This window comes from Bos indicus x Bos taurus, chromosome 18 (assembly GCF_003369695.1).
Source record: "Bos indicus x Bos taurus breed Angus x Brahman F1 hybrid chromosome 18, Bos_hybrid_MaternalHap_v2.0, whole genome shotgun sequence".
NCBI lineage: Eukaryota > Metazoa > Chordata > Mammalia > Artiodactyla > Bovidae > Bos > Bos indicus x Bos taurus.
Window position 1 is genome coordinate 13,433,843 of NC_040093.1, and position 17,027 is coordinate 13,450,869.

General features: G+C 43.6%; 1 protein-coding gene across 4 annotated transcripts in view; it reads left to right on the forward strand.

Moving 5' to 3' along the window:
• The first annotated feature begins 5 nt into the window (after window positions 1–5).
• The window catches only part of CEACAM20 (carcinoembryonic antigen related cell adhesion molecule 20), a 73,108-nt gene continuing 56,086 nt past the window's right edge, over window positions 6–17,027 (forward strand). For all 4 annotated transcript variants that reach the window (XM_027515531.1, XM_027515533.1, XM_027515534.1 and 1 more), the window contains exon 1: window positions 6–246. The gene's annotated coding sequence lies outside the window, so the exon portion shown is untranslated. The remainder of the gene's footprint in view (window positions 247–17,027) is intronic.

Consider the following 17,027-nt stretch of genomic DNA (forward strand, 5'->3'; position numbering starts at 1 on the left):
CACACGGTGCCCAGCCTTGGTCTCCAGTGATGAGCTGGGAAGTCTCTTCTCTAGCACTGGGTTCGTGGCAGTGGTGGGTGGCGAGCAGGCTGGGGAAGGGTCTTTGGAGAAGAGGCTCTGGAGTTGAGCTCACCTCTCTCTCCGGCTCCCGCTCCCAGCCCCTCTGGGCCGGGAGAACGATGAAGATGGAGAACTAGGACAGAACTGTCCCTGGAACAGAGGCAACGACTGGCCAAAGGTCACCAGGTAGGCGGGGAGCTAGGCCTCGTGCTGGCCTCCTGAGTTTGCTCTAGACCTTCAGACTATTAACTCTGAGCCTCTGTAAAATGAGGGGGTTGATAGTGCCTTCCCCAGGGTCAGAGGGGCCCATTCGTACAGAAATCAGGTGCTCAACAGAATGTCTGGCATGTCCTAGGTACTCAGGGGGTCAGAGGGGCCCATTCGTACAGAAATCAGGTGCTCAACAGAGTGTCTGGCATGTCCTAGGTACTCAAAAAATGGCCGTGGCTATTACAATAATGCTAATTATAATTATTATTATTGGAATCTTGGATGTTCTCAAGTCATGATCAGGAGCCCTTTCTCATGGCTGTGCTCATATTATGTATCCTAAATTTTGGATTCTAGAAGGAGAAGCCGCCAAAGCTTCTTTCTCTCATCCTTTTGGCCCTTCAGGCTTAGTCTTTCCTAATCAAGTTAACAATAATACTGCCCAAATACTAGCTTGGATTTACTGAATACCCATTGGGTGCCAGTTATTGCTATTTACAATTGTTTTCTGGTTGGCTCCTCATAGTACCTTGAGGGGTTGATATGAATATCCTCATTTTCCAGGGTTCACAGAGGCTAAGAAATTCATGCAATGCCACACAGCTATTCATAATGGCTTTTGTCAGTTCTTGGAGTGAGCCACCTCAGGGCCTTAGTACTGCTGCTCCTTCTTGGAGGCTTTCACGAATCATCTCATGACTGGCTGAGATGAGAATAATCATCATCTCATTATTCTAATCTCAAGTCAAATATCAATTCAAATAGTAATGCCCCACAAAGGTCTTCCCTAAACACCTACTGTAAGTCAGGCCCCTCCTGCTTCTTGCTAGCAAGATACACTGCTTTATTTTCAGTATAATATCTGCTATTATACACTCTGAAATCATTTCTTTTTTTGTTTATTATTTGTCTCTTATCCCCCACACCTACCTCCCTGGCTAGAATGTCAGACCCAGGAGGAGCCCTTCAGTCATGTTTGGCTCATGACTATGTCCCAGGGTCTAGAGCAGTACTGATACCTGGCCCATCATGGGTGCCCAATAAATTTCCTTTAGTGAATGCATGAAAGAATGAGTGTTGGAAATAATGAAATAATGGGAGTGTTGGAATTTGAACTCATGTCTGACTCAGAAGTTCCTATTTTTCTCTCCCAGAGATGTCTAGGTTCTACCCCACCCTGGGACAAAGTCTCCCCCTTGAATCTCTAAAAGTAGTCATCATCAAGTGACAGAGTTATGTCTTTACTGGTACTAGCCATACTGCCTTTTTTTATGATTTTTCTGAAGGCCTCTGCTAGGGCAGCTAGCCAGGCCAGGGGATCAGGGATGGGTAATAAACAAATATTTGCAGTATGGTTAATAACCACCTATGGATGAGAACTCTGTGGTTTCTGATCCGCCAGTGTTCACGTTCTTTTATCTAGGTGATAACAAGTGGAGCTTCTTTTGAGAAACTAACTTCCTCTTGGTTCCAGGGAGCCGAGGAGCCCAGGCCTGACCTATCAGAGCACTTTACACTCTTCAACCACAGTGACTGAGTGAGGGCTGGAATTGTGACCCGAGCTTAACCGATCAGAGCATTTTAGCCTCAAGCCTCAGTAATTTCTTGAGACTTGGGCACATACCCAAAGCAGGCCAAGGAGGAGAAAAATGAGGACTTTTACTGGAATTCTGGGAAATATAGCACTGCTTTCTCCTGGGCTTACTAAGCAGAAGGGATCTAAATGTGGAGCTGCTTGGGGCCCTCTTTCTACCTTGAGTAGAGAGGCTGTAAAGGAATGAGGCCAACACACAGGAAAGCACAGCTAGAATGAACAGAAATTTCAGGGGATATCATTTAAACACCGAGATCTAGCTGTGCCTGAAGCTGGTACTAATGTTGACTTCACATTTTGTGTTGCGTGAGTCTATATATTTCCATTGATCTTCCCAGACCAGTTTGATTTGGGATTCAGTTACTTGTCTCCAAAAGAAATTTGATTGAAAGAAAAAGTGAAAAACAGAGTTTTGAGACCATATGATTTGGGATCTAGCAGAGACTGAGGATGGTAGGGGAAGTGCCCTGTGAAGGAGATGGTTAAACTGACCCTGGGGGAGGAGGAGGATTTAGCAGGTCGGTGTTTCTCAACTTACCACATTCTCTTACCACATCATAATACCTTCCATATGCACACCCACATAGATTTCAACTTATTTACTTAATAGTTTTCCTTAAAACAACTCAACTAAAATAAGCTCAACTCAGTTTTTAAACACTAAAATTCACAAAATTATATACTAATATGCAACTTATATTAACGCAGATGAAAATTAAAACATAATGATGAATATAAAACCTATTTTTCCACATAACTGGTGTAAATTTTTTGGCGTGTCACCAAAAGAATACGAGCCCTAGTCTGTTGCTTCATGATGATAAGATACTTAACATTTCTGAACTGTACCTCAAAAATAAAATTAACTGTACCTTAAAATTTTGTATCATGAGGTGTTTTTTGAAACCACAATTAAAAAAAAAATTTTTTTTTAACCAGAAGAGAGCCAGGAGCAATCATGTACATAGCTTGTCTTGACAGTCTAAAATAAACCCTTGCTTATATTCCAATAAATGGCAAAATTACTTATGTAGAAATCATAACAAACCATCATCAAGTCTGTAGTTAACTTGGGGAAGGGACTGAATACTCAAATAGGAAGAAAGAATGCAAATGGGAGATGCAATATCTAATAAGTTACTTCTCTTTCATTAGAGTCAGACAGCTTAGTCTACCATCGGTAGTGATGTCATGTGAGTGTTATGTAGCTCCTCATATGATGTGATAAGAAGGGGACTTCATCTCTATGGTATTTCTCCCCTCCCTCCAAACCTATAACCCCAGTCTGAGAAAAACTCAGACCAACCCAGACTGAGAGACGTTCTACAAAATCTGACCAGTGTTCCTTAAAACTTTGACAACCATGAAAAGCAAGGTAAGACTAAGAACCTGCCACAAAGGAAACCCAGGAGACATGGAAACAACATGTGATATGGTAATCCGGATTGCATCCTGAAACAGAAGAACTTTAACGGAAAAATTGGTGAAATTAGAATACAGTCTAGAGTGTAATGGAAACAAACAAACAAACGCGAGTCCTACTTGGAGGACATAATCCTGACATAGCAGTTGCTAACATTTACAGAGAACTCAACTCTGAATGGGGCACTGCTGTGAACACTTTAGCTCATTTATTATCTGTTAGCTCATTTATCGGTTAGCTCATTATCATCTGTTAGCTCATTTATCCTTTCAACACCCCTCTGAGGCAAGTGCTGCCATTCCCCTATTACAGAGGAGGAAATGAAGTCATGGAGAGGGTGAGTGACTTATCTAAGGTTACACAGCTGGTGGATGGCTGGGCAGACCCAGGCGCCAGTTTCCAGAGTCTGTGATCTTAAACATTATATACAACAATCTTTTATTGTCGTTTGGGAAACAAACACAACATGGCAAATCAACTATACTCCAATAAATTTTATTTAAAAAAATCATTTGGGCCTTCTAACATCCGTAAGTGGCAGATATTATTGTTTTCATATTTTCGTATGAGGAAACAGAGATACATGGTTGAGGTTAAATAAATTGCTCAAGGTCACACACATGTAAGTCACAGTCACCCCAAACCAGCCTCACTTCCTTCCTCCTGTCCTCAGACAATGCATTCCCCGAGGCACAGGTCATTTCCTGTGTCCTTGGCTCCTTGAATACTTGCAGCATCATTTATTTCTGCGCGCGCGCGCGCGCGCGCGCGTGTGTATGTGTGTGTGTGTGTGTGTTTGATGGTACATCAGAGAGGAGCAGTAAAGCATCATTTTAAAACAATTTATTTATTTTTGGTTGCACTGGGTATCTGTTGCTGCACACGGACTTTCTCTAGTTACAGTGAGTGGGCTTCTCGCTGCAGTGGTTTCTCTTTTTGCAGAGCACAGGCTGTAATGTGCATGGGCTTCAGTAGTTGTGGCACACCGGCTTAATTGCTCCCTGGCATGTGGGCTTTTCCTTGTCCAGGGATTGAACCTGTGTCCCCTGCATTGGCAGGCAGATTCCTAACCACTGGACCAGCAGAGAAGTCCAAAGCATCATTTTGTTAATAACAGGACAAATAGCAATGAGGTGCAGTCTTGGACAGAGTTGTGAAATGCAACTTAAAGGCCAAAAGAACTCCCAGTCCCGCCAGGGGCTAAGTGAGGATGGGGCAAACCTTATCCCACATGTTTCACATTTCCACGGCAGGATGTCCTGCCATTCATCAGAGGCAGCCACAGCCCCTTCCAGGGGTTTTGGAAATATCTCTCTACATTTTGGTTGTCACATGCCTGAGGATGAAATAGCACTGACATTTATTGCTGTAAAGATCCAGCAATAATAGATGGGACTGTCCCATATACCAGAGATTTGCCTCACCTGAAAAGCCAATAGTGGGACTTCCCTGGTGGTCCAGTAGTTAAGACTTGGTGCTTCCAATGCAGGAGGCAAGGGTTTAATCCTTGGTTGGGGAACTAAGATCCCACATGCTGTGTGGCCAACAAATAAACATAAATAAATAAATACTTTAAAAAAAGAAAAGGCCAACAGCACACCAGTTAGAAAGGTGGGATTGGAGTAAGGCTCATGTGGCTCTGGTTTTTGTCCTGTTTCGTGTTCCTCTTTTTTTGGATCTGCACATTTTGGTCTGTCGCCTCCTGTCATGTGATTATAGGGCCTATGGAAGGTAAGTTTATGAGGAAGAGAAACTAGTGGTGCCCCCATCCCTGACCTGTTAGCCTCTTCTTTCATAGTTAAAGAAACTTTAGCAGGACCCTTAATTGTATGGAATAAGGACTACATTTCCCAGCTTCTCTTACAGCAGGTGTGGTCGTGTGACCAGATTCTGGTCCATGGGACATGAGCAGAGGTGGAGTTTTTAGGTCATGGTCACGTAGGGATGTGAGAGTTGGACTATAAAGAAAGCTGAGCGCTGAAGAATTGATGCTTTTGAACTGTGGTGTTGGAGAAGACTCTTGAGAGTCCCTTGGACTGCAAGGAGATCCAACCAGTCCATCCTAAAGGAGATCAGTCCTGGGTGTTCATTGGTAGAACTGATGTTGAAGCTGAAACTCCAATACTTTGGCCACCTGATGCAGAGAGCTGACTCATTTGAAAAGACCCTGATGCTGGGAAAGATTGAGGGCAGGAGGAGAAGGGGATGACAGAGGATGAGATGGTTGGATGGCATCATCGACTCAATGGACATGGGTCTGGGTGGACTCCGGGAGATGGTGATGGACAGGGAGGCCTGGCGTGCTGCGGTTTATGGGGTTGCAGAGTTGGACACGACTGAGTGACTGAACTGAATTTAAAGGAAGAGGGCCTCCCTTTCTCGTTTCCCCTTTCTTCAGGCTAGAGTGGGGACATCGTGAGCTGGCATCCTGGGCCAAGGGGACAAGTATCACAGTATGGAAGAACCCTTGGCACCTTCACAGAGCAGAGCTGCACACCAACTTGGACTGTGGCAGGAGAGAGAAATAACATTTCTGTGTAATGCAAGCTATCATTATTTTGAATATCTCACATGCAGCCAAATTTTAAGCTATTCAGTTTGGGGGCAGCAGAAAGGAGGGGAAGGTGATGGTAAACCCATTGGGCCACAGGACTCAGCCATGTTCCCTGCTATTGCTTATAGTTCAGGTAATAAAACCATCATGTTATCCTCTCTCTTACACACCCCTGCATCTCTTTTTCTCTCTCAATTGTTACTACCTGCAGATCAGGACAAAGGGTGATATTCACTGAGATCTTCAATCTCCACCCAGTTGCTGGTAGAAAAATGGGTGTAAAGAAACCAGAGATTATCTGGACTTTCTTCTGCAAAGCAGGCCTTACTTACGCAGGGGACAGATCAGCAGTGGAGTTCCCCCTGGATGTAGGAAGCTGAAGAGAAAATGTCCCAGGGGTTTTAGATTGTTGCATTTCTTTGCTCACCATCTGAGACTTTCCCCTTTTAGAACACCTTCCAGTACCACAGAGGGTGGGAAGCTATATTTCCTTACTTCCCTTAAAGCCAATATGACATACTTGCATGAGATTTGGAAAATGAAAGTGAAATGGAAGCTTTGCTCATGATGCTTCTGCTATGGATTTTTGTAAAGCCAGTCATGGAGAGACTGGTGTTTATTGTAAGGCACCACCAGTGACTGGCTTTGTGTGTTTTGAGAGGCTCTTTGTGAACTCAGCAAGTATGGTGTGGTTCTGGGGCCAGAACAGACCTACTCGTTTCATTGTGCTTCGCAGAGATTATGTTTTGTACAAACTGAAGGTCTGTGGCAACCATGTGTTGAACAAGACGATTGGTGCCATTTTCCCAATAGCATTTATTCACTTCATATCTCTGTGTCAGATTTTGGTAATTCTCACAATTTCTCGAACTTTCTCATTATTACTATATTTGTTTTAGTGGCCTTGATGGATGATCTTTGGTGTTGTTAGTGCAACTGGCTGAAGGCTCAGATGATGGTTAGCGTTTTTTAGCAATAAAGTATTTTTAAATTCAAGCATGTGCATTTTTTTAAACATAATACTGTTGCACACTTGATAGACTCCAGTATAGTGTAAACATAACTTTTATCTGAACTGGGAAACCGAGAGATTCCTGTGGCTTGCTTTATTGTGATATTCACTTTATTGTAATGGCCTGGAACTAAATCTGTAATATCTGTAGGTGCAGGTCTGTCCCTTTCAGCCAATTTAAATTAATCCAGGGCTTCCTTGGTGGTCTTGTGGTTAAGAACCTGCCTGCCAATTCAGGGGATATGGGTTCAGTCCTCGGTCTGGGAAGATCCAATATAACCAACCATTTGCCTCACAACTATCGAGCTTGTGCTCTGGAGCCCATGCTCTGCAACAAGAGATATCACCGCAATGAAAGCCCGTGCGTTGCAACTAGATCCTTCTTGCTGCAACTAGAGAAAGCCTATATGCAGCAATGAAGACCCCGCACAGCCAAAAATAAATAAATAAATTTATTTAAAAAATCAATCCACTCTTAAGTCAATCATGGACACAAGGATGTCATAGCACCAGATCATCTACCTTCCCAACATATAGAAAACACAAGGGCAATATTATCTTCTAAGTGAAAGCGATTTTCTCACCTTCCTCTTTTAAGACACGGCCCATAGCAATAGGAGGTAAACATTAATTTAAGTGATACAACACTATTTGTTTAAATAAAGGATCTAGAAGAGTCATGAGTGTTCTTCTTAGCTCCATGAGGGTAGAAGAAGAGAGAAACAACAATGAAAACTGATCTTGGAATTTTTCAGGAAAAGGGAGTATCAATGTAGATATTATTATCAGGGGCAACAGATTATTATTAAAACAACCAGTCCAGATTTGGGAGGTATTAGCAACTAAACTGTGTCCTCCAAAATCCATATGTTGAAGCCCTAAACCCTCATGTGACTGTATTGGAGACAGTTCTTTAAAGGGGTAAGTAAGTTTAATGAGGTTATAATCATGGAGCCCTAACCTAACAGGCCCAGTGATCTCATAAGAAAAGACACCAGGGATGGGCATGCATGCAGGGAAAAGGTCATCTGAGGACACAGTAAGAGGTCACCCATCTGCAAGCCAAGAAGAGAGACCTTAGGAGAAACCAAATCTGCTAGCACCTTGACCTTGGACTGCTGGAAGTATGAGAACATTTTTTCTATTGTTTAAGCCATCTCGTGGTTGTTCAGTCATTAAGTCATGTCCGACTCTGTGACCCCATGGACTGCAGCACATCAGGCTTCCCTGTCCTTCACTGTCTCCTGGAGTTTGCTTAAATTCATGTCCATTGAGTTGGTGATGCTATCTGACCATCTCATTCTCTGCCATCCCCTTCTTGTTTTGCCTTCAATCTTTCTCAGCACCAGGGTCTTTTCCAATGAGTTGGCTCTTTGCATCAGGTGGCCAAAGTATTGGAGCTTCAGCTTCAGCATCAGTCCTTTCAATGAATATCCAGGGTTGATTTCCTCCAGGGGGGCTTCCCTGGTAGCTCAGTTGGTAAAGAATCCACCTGCAATGCAGGAGACCCTGGTTTGATTCCTGGGTTGGGAAGGTCCGCTGGAGAAGGGATAGGCTGCCCACTCCAGTATTCTTGGGCTTCCGTTGTGGCTTAGTTGGTAAAGAATGTTCCCACAATGTGGGAGATCTGGGTTCAATCCATGGGTTGGGAAGATCCCCTTCCCAAGAGAAGGGAAAGGGAAAGGGAGAAGGGAGAAGGGAAAGGGTACACCATATTCTGGCCTGGAGAGTTCCATGGACTGTATAGTCCATGGGGTCACAAGGAGTCAGACACAACTGAGTGACTCACTTCCAGAGCTTTCCCTTCAGAATTGACTGATTTCATTTAAGCCACCTAGCCTGTAGTATTTTATTAAGACAGCCCTAGCAAACTAATACAGCAGGTTAATGGGGGCTTTCAAATGATGAAGCAACATCAGCTTTTGAAGTCCGGGTTTCTTATAAGACTCCTTTATTCAAAATACATGTACAAAGAGGATTTCACGAGCCAAAGTCTCTGCTTTTCAGAAGCTGTAGAAGAGACATTGTTGCTAAGATTTCTGTTACCAGTTAAAATAGCCTAGAGTTTCAAAGCAAAGTCTTGCAATCACACTTTTTTTTTCAGTGTTAAGAAAACAAAGAAGTAGTCTCAGTATGGTCAAAACTTACAATGTAAAGGCAAGTGGGATTAAGATGATTATTAACAAATAGAACATGAGGCATGCAACAGTTTGCATCCATTAAAATGAAGAAGTTGGAGAGAAAAGTAAAAATTGTAGTTTGAGGGGTACCAGGATGGCTGTGAACCCAAACCAGTCTTTTGGACTCAGGTTCTGTCACTTTTTATTTTTAATGTTTTGAGTATGAAGGCGATACTCTCTCTCTCTTTAAAATTTGTTTGGCTGCGCCAGGTCTTAATTGCAGCACACAGGATCTATAATCTTCACTGAGCCATGCCGATCTTTAGTTTTGGCCTGTGGGATCTAGTTCTCTGACTAGGGATCAAACCTGAGCCCCTTACATTGGGAACACAGAGTGCTAGCCACTGGACACCAGGGAAGTCCCATAAATAACCTGTCACTTTTAAGCTGTATCCCATTTGGAGGTTAATGATGACATTCAGATACCCCAATTATTGGGGGGAAAATCTACCTTGCACAATCGCCTCACTTCTCAGAGAGTTGCATTTGAAAAGCTGTTGTTTTCTTGCAAAGTTAAGAACTCCACAGTGGTGACAAGTCCAGTCTTCAAGTCTTATGTGGGTGAGTGGGGCTCTTCCCCTTAACGTTCAGCTCACATTTTAAAACCTTTTAATAGACCTTCCTTCTTGCTGCCTATGTCCCTGCGCCTCACCTTGTATCATGCTTAATTGAGTGGGGACTATGATCAGGTGAGAAAATCAGCCTCCAAAATATGTTTGGTTTAAAAAAAAAAAAAAAAAAAAGGATAACCCAACTCAAAATGATTTAAAAATCTGACATGTATTATCCTATGTAGCAGGATTCCAAGGATAGAGCAGTTCTGGGTTGGTTAACCCAGCAGCTCGGTGATAACACCAAAGACCCAAGTTCTGCATCTTCCTTCACTGCTCTCAGCAGGTTGAACTCTGAGGCCAAATCCCTTCACAGTCCAGGATAGTCACTATGTGGGCCAACAACTTCCAAAGGCAGAAAAAAGGACCCCTAGCTCTCTTTAAGACAGAATAAACTCTTTCCCATCAGCACCCCCGAGAAGACGTCATCCCACTCGGTACCAGGTCACATGTCTATTGCTGGGGATAGGAACATCATGATTGGTTCAGCTGTTACCAATCAGGACTTTTTTTTTTTTTGGCGGGTTCCTGTCCTTAATTCCCCACAGAGGGAAAAGGGCACGGTGTTCATTTTACAGCTGTGGGAGCACTTCAAGCGAGGGAGACAGGGAGGAGTGGATGCTACTGGGAGGTACCCCACCAGCCTCCGCTAGTCTCCCACACCTGCTACATTTGAGGCGGGTAGCCGCCTCACAAAGCCGGGTTTACAGCCCCCTTCCACCCGTTCCAGTCTCAGGCTCTTCCCTCTGCGTTCCCTCACACTTCAAAGCAGCCCTCAGGAGAAGTCCACCTGGTGGAGACCTGGGGTCTTCAGTCAACAGCCAAGGGAATGAACCATCTAGAAAGCAGATCTTTTAACCTTTAGTTGACTGCTACTTTGGTTCTCATCTTGACCGAAACCTTGTGAGAGACACTCTTAGCAGAACTACCCAGGTAAGCCGCTCCTAAATTCCTGACACACAGAAGCTGTGCTTAAAAACTTTTTTTTTTTAAGCCATGAGTTTTTGGAGTAATTTGTTACACTTCTTCACAGAAACTAGGGATTCATCGGATTCAGTGAGGTAATAGATAAGCACATGTGCTTGGCACACAGTTCGGTCTGTTTAAATGCTACCAATTACTGTTTCAGTATTTCCTAAGGCTTATCAAACTCCCCCTGCCCCCTCAATGATTTAAAATCAGTCTCTTTTACTTACAGACTTAAGCTGAACTGAGCCATGTACCAATCCTTGGGAAGTGGGTAGCATTGCAGTCTGAAGCAGTTCTGAACAATGGAAATATATTGCATGCCATAGATATATGTTTTTAAAATTTCTAGGAGTTACCTTAAGAAGCAGAAAGACAAAGACTTCCCTGGTAGTGCAGTGGTTAAAACCCCACCTACCACTGCAGGGGGCATGGTTTTTGATCCCTGGTCTGGAGAAGGCAATGGCACCAGTACTCTTGGCTGGAAAATCCCATGGATGGAGGAGCCTGGTAGGCTGCAGTCTATGGGGTCGCTAAGAGTCGGACACGACTGAGTGACTGCACTTTCACTTTTCACTTTCACGCACTGGAGAAGGAAATGGCAACCCACTCCAGTGTTCTTGCCTGGAGAATCCCAGGGACAGGGGAGCCTGGTGGGCTGCCGTCTATGGGGTTGCACAGAGTCGGACACAACTGAAGCAACTTAGCAGCCAGGGAAATAAGGTCCTGCATGCTGCAGGGTGTGGCAGGCGAAGGGCTGTGGGCAAAAATTGTAAATAATAACAAAAAGCAGACAGGATACTTATTTTCACCTGTTTGCTACCATGTACATAAAATTGGTTTCAGGTGGTCATCTTCTGGTGCATTTGGATTTGTTAGTAATTGTAACTGAAGCTAGATGTAGTTAAGATATATCGTTTTAAGAATCATTGAAAATTATAACTTGAAACTTGGGTATTGTGAATTATTAGTGAAAGAAAAACTAGATGAGAATGTAGTATTCTTATACATTTAGAGAGACTCTGACTTGGTATTTCTTACACAAAATCGATTGTCATAAACCTTTTTATAATTTATAAAAATTTTTATTATTTCTTTTTCTTTTTTTTTTAGTTTCTGACTGTGCAGCGAGGCATATGGGATCTCAGCTCCCCAACCAGAGATCTAACCCATGCCCCTGTTTTGAAAGCACAGTATCTTAACCACTGGACCACTGGGGAGGTCCCTTTTCAAAAAAATTTTTTTTAATGTTTTGACACAGTTTTAATAGAAGTGAATAGAATAGAACCATACTCAAAGAGATTACTATCATGTGAATCTGTGCTGGAAAACAATAACAACAACTAAGTTGGATGTTTCTTCCTTAAATTATTTTCAGTTCTCCAGATGGAATCAGTGACATTCTTAGTGTGATATTCGACGTTCTTCATGTTCTAATCTCTACCAGCATTTCCATTCTGACTCTGTCATTTCCTTCATATAGTCTCCACCAGAGTATTTGGAGGTGTATACTCTGTATGTGGCCACAGCTAAAATAGCCCTATTATTTGAGAGTGGATAAAATCCAGCAATACATGAACCGTGAACTTCCTGATGTTCAAGCTGGTTTTAGAAAAGGCAGAGAAACCAGAAATCAAATTGCCAACATCTGCTGGATCATGGAAAAAAGCAAGAGAGTTCCAGAAAAACATCTATTTCTGCTTTATTGACTATGCCAAAGCCTTTGACTGTGTGGATCACAATAAACTGTGGAAAATTCTGAAAGAAATGGGAATACCAGACCACCTGACCTGAGAAATCTGTATGCAGGTCAGGAAACAACAGTTGGAACTGGACATGGAACAACAGACTGGTTCCAAATAGGAAAAGGAGTACGTCAAGGCTGTATATTGTCACCCTGCTTGCTGCTGCTGCTGCTAAGTCGCTTCAGTCATGTCTGACTCTGTTCGACCCCATAGATGGCAGCCCACCAGGCTCCCCCGTCCCTGGGATTCTCCAGGCAAGAACACTGGAATGGGTTGCCATTTCTTTCTCCAATGCATGAAAGTGAAAAGTGAAAGTGAAGTCGCTCAATCGTGTCCGACTCTTAGCGACCCCATGAACTGCAGCCCACCAGGCTCCTCCATCCATGGGATTTTCCAGGCAAGAGTACTGGAGTGGGGTGCTATTGCCTCCTCCTGCTTATTTAACTTATATGCAGAGTACATCATGAGAAACCCTGGGCTGGAAGAAACACAAGCTGGAATCAAGATTGCCGGGAGAAATATCAATAATCTCAGGTATGCAGATGATAACACCCTTATGGCAGAAAGTGAAGAGGAACTAAAAAGCCTCTTGATGAAGGTGAAAGTGGAGAGTGAAAAAGTTGGCTTAAAGCTCAACATTCAGAAAACGAAGATCATGGCATCCGGTCCCATCACTTCATGGGAAATAGATGGGCAAACAGTATCAGACTTTATTTTTGGGGGCTCCAAAATCACTGCAGATGGTGACTGCAGCCATGAAATTAAAAGACGCTTACTCCTTGGAAGGAAAGTTATGACCAACCTAGATAGCATATTCAAAAGCAGAGACATTACTTTGCCAACAAAGGTTCGTCTAGTCAAGGCTATGGTTTTTCCTGTGGTCATGTATGGATGTGAGAGTTGGACTGTGAAGAAGGCTGAGCGCCAAAGAATTGATGCTTTTGAACTGTGGTGTTGGAGAAGACTCTTGAGAGTCCCTTGGACTGCAAGGAGATCTAACCAGTCCATTCTGAAGGAGATCAGCCCTGGGGTTTCTTTGGAGGGAATGATGCTGAAGCTGAAACTCCAGTACTTTGGCCACCTCATGCGAAGAGTTGACTCATTGGAAAAGACTCTGATGGTGGGAGGGATTAAGGGCAGGAGGAGAAGGGGATGCCAGAGGATGAGATGGCTGGATGGCATCACTGACTCGATGGACGTGAGTCTGAGTGAACTCTGGGAGTTGGTGATGGACAGGGAGGCCTGGCATGCTGCGATTCATGGGGTCGCAAAGAGTCAGACACGACTGAGCGACTGAAGTGAACTGAACTGAAAATCCAACTGGGCTTCCCTGGTGGCTCAGTAGTAAAGAATCCCCCTGCCAATGCAGAAAACATGGGTTGGATCTCTGGATCAGAAAGATCCCCTGGAGAAGGAAATGACAATCCTCTGCAGTATTCTTGCCTGGGAAATCCTATGGACAATGGGGCCCAGTGGGCTACAGACCATGGATTTGCAAAGAGTCAAACATGGCTTAGAGACTAAACAACAAAATGCAACTCTTCGTCAAGGGCCACCTCAAGTTCCTCCATGGTCCCTTTGGTAACCATTTACCATTCTGCTCCCAAAGCACTGGATCCATACCTCCTTCATCACATTTATTTGAGGGAATGCCACAGTACACTCTGTGCTACCTGAACATAAGGATGCTGCTATGTGTGTGTATCCCCAGGGCCCCCAGGCAATGGAGGCAATATTGAACACATGTTTAATGATTGGTACAGGAGACATATTACATGCCAGGAGGTACTTTGCATTCCTGTGTATATATCAGAATCATTAGTACAGCTCTGTGAACATACAGATCCTCAGGCTCCATATGAGAGCCACTAAGTCAGTATCTCACAGGGGTGGGCAGAAGCTCCATACCTGATTCGAATGTGGGAACAATTGAGTTTGAAAAGAGGTCAGTATAAACTGGAACTGCCAGGGAAGGTTTGTAGAGGACAAGCCATGTACCAAACTTTGAAGTTTTAGGGAAAGACGTATCAGGTCAAGTTAAAAAAAAAAAGCAAAATGACAGATATGAAAGTCAAGATGATGGTAAGGAAGCCAGATTTTTGAATAGATGGTTTATGTGAGACTGATAGCTGCTAACTGTGAATAAGCATGTTAGGACCAGATCATGGGGGATTTTGAAAATCTGTGCAGGTTCAAATCATTTTGCTCTACACTTGAAACTAACAAAACATTGTAAATCAACTATATTTGATTGTTTTCCAAGTGCACATTTGATGTATTTAATCCATGTAACCACCCCTGGGCTTCCCTGGTGGTGCTGGTGGTAAAGAACCTGTCTGCCAATGCAGGAGGCATAAGAAACACAGGTTTGATCCCTAAGTTGGGAAGATCTCCTGGAAGAGGGCATGGCAGCCCCCTCCAATATTCTTGCCTGGAGAATCCCTTGGACAGAGGAGCCTGGTGAGCTACTGTCCATAGGGTCACAAAGAGTCAGACATGACTGGAGCGACTTAACACGCATGCACAGCCGCCACTACAGTCAAGATACAAAACATTTTTGTGACTCCAAAAGATTCCTTTGTGCCTCTTTGCAGTTAATCCCCCCATCCCAGGCAACCATTGATTGGCCTTTTTTTAGGGAAAAAAATTAGGTTTGTCTCTCTCAGCATTTCTTATCAGAGGAATTACACTGAATGCCTTCTTTTGAGTCCATTCTGAAGCAGTCTTTTAACTCAGCATGTTTTTGAAATTCAGCCACATGGTTGCTTGTCCCAGTACTTCATTCCTTTTTACTGCTGAGTACAGTTAACCCTTGAATGACACGGTTTTGAGCTGCATGGGTCCACTTACACGCAGATTTTTTTTCAAAAAATACACAAGAATATATGTGTAGAACATCATGTGCAAGCCTTGTTTTGAGGTGCCTATCCTTACATAGGCATAAGCTGAATATATTTATACATTTAATATAAAATTAACATGTTAGCTTTCTTAGTGTTTTTATGACTTTGCTTTCAAAGAATTAAATTCCAGTATATCTTTCTCCCTCCCCCTCATAATTGAAGAAACTGTGTGTCCTCCTACACTTACTTAGATAAGTGATTTAAAAAAAAAAAGCGACAAGGTTCCCAGTACTGTATTATGAGTATGACTGTAATACTTGTATGCCGTAAAAAATTTATAGACCCCCTCAACCTAGTTCTTCTGCTCCCTTTCCACCCCACTGGGATGTGGACCAGGATGCCACTGCTTTGCATAACTCTGTTGGATATGCTTTGTGAATGGCGCCTCCTGTTGGTGGAGGTGTGTATTTTAAAAGGGGACATTGGTAGGATGGTCCAGACAGTAGGCCAGGGGAGAACTGGGGGTAGTGGGGGTCTTCTATCTCTGGGGGTGGCAAGAGAACAAAGCCCCTCCCCATTTACAGCTCTTGGGAGTCACAGGTACGCATTCATTGTTGTTGCCTCATGGGAAGTCTGGATTCTTGATTAGTGTCAGCTCCCAGCTGGGCAGCAGGGAACCTTGCCCTGGGTGGGGCTGGGATGGTTTTCTCTGTTGATAAGAAGGGATGGAACTAGGCTCTAGCAGAAGATCAACAGCTCTTTGGCTTGTGTCTGCTTCCCAGGTCACCACCTGTCCCCTGGTGAGCTACATCCACGGGTCCACTGTGAATAGTTTGGGTTTTGTGCAATCAATTCTCTGAAGGCCTGTGAGGAAACCTCTCAGTTTAGAGGATCTTGGTGGAAGCTTCAGGATTCCCTTGTATCTCTGCTGAAGGGTAAGATTCTGGAAGAGAGTCCTCTGATATCCCTGCCCCTTTCTCCCTTAGTAATACAAACCTTGATTTTTAAATGGACACATTAAACCAGCAAAAACTAGATTGTCTATGTTTCCCTAAGTGTGGCCAGGTGATGACATTTTGGCCAATAGGTGCCAGTAGAAGCATTGTGTGGGCCTTCTCGGGGTTGATCTTAAAGAATTTTTCTAAGTCCTTTGTCCTTTATACTACTGACTGGAATGTGGATATGATGGCCGGAGCTCCAGCAACCATCTTGGATCACAAGTTATATACTGAAGATGCCAGAGCAATAATATTGAAAGAGGCTGGGTACTAATGACTATGAAGCTGCCACATTAGCCCTGAATGCCCTACCTCTAGACTCTGTAAAAACAAATTAAGCTTCCAGCTTGTTTAGGTTATATGATTTTGGGTTTTTCTATTATGTGCAGTTCAACCTAGTCTTGACAAAAATACTCTCTCATGGAGAAGAAAGTCAGGATACATCCTGTCAAGTCAAGTGTATCTCTTGAAATTCTTTTGGGGCTGCTTGACAGGAATCCCACTGGAAGGAAAAAGGAAAAGTTGTTGTAGGGGAATTCCAAGATAAGAGTGGGCTGCGTTTCAAGGACACCCAGACCGGAAGCTCAAACCTCTGCAGGGACTTTTGTTCTCCCTTTCATATCTGCCTCCCTCTGTACCTTGCATTCATTCTTCTCTCTTCTTACAGCTTGACTTTTTCCCCAGAGGCAAGAACATAACTGCTCCTAGCCCCTAAGCTCTCTTGCATTTTTGGCCACCCAAAGGGAAACAGATTCTCTCAGGCTCCCCTGGCTGGGAATCCTGAGTGAGCACAGTGGCGTACTGGAGGGGTGCTGACCTGAGGCTCTGATC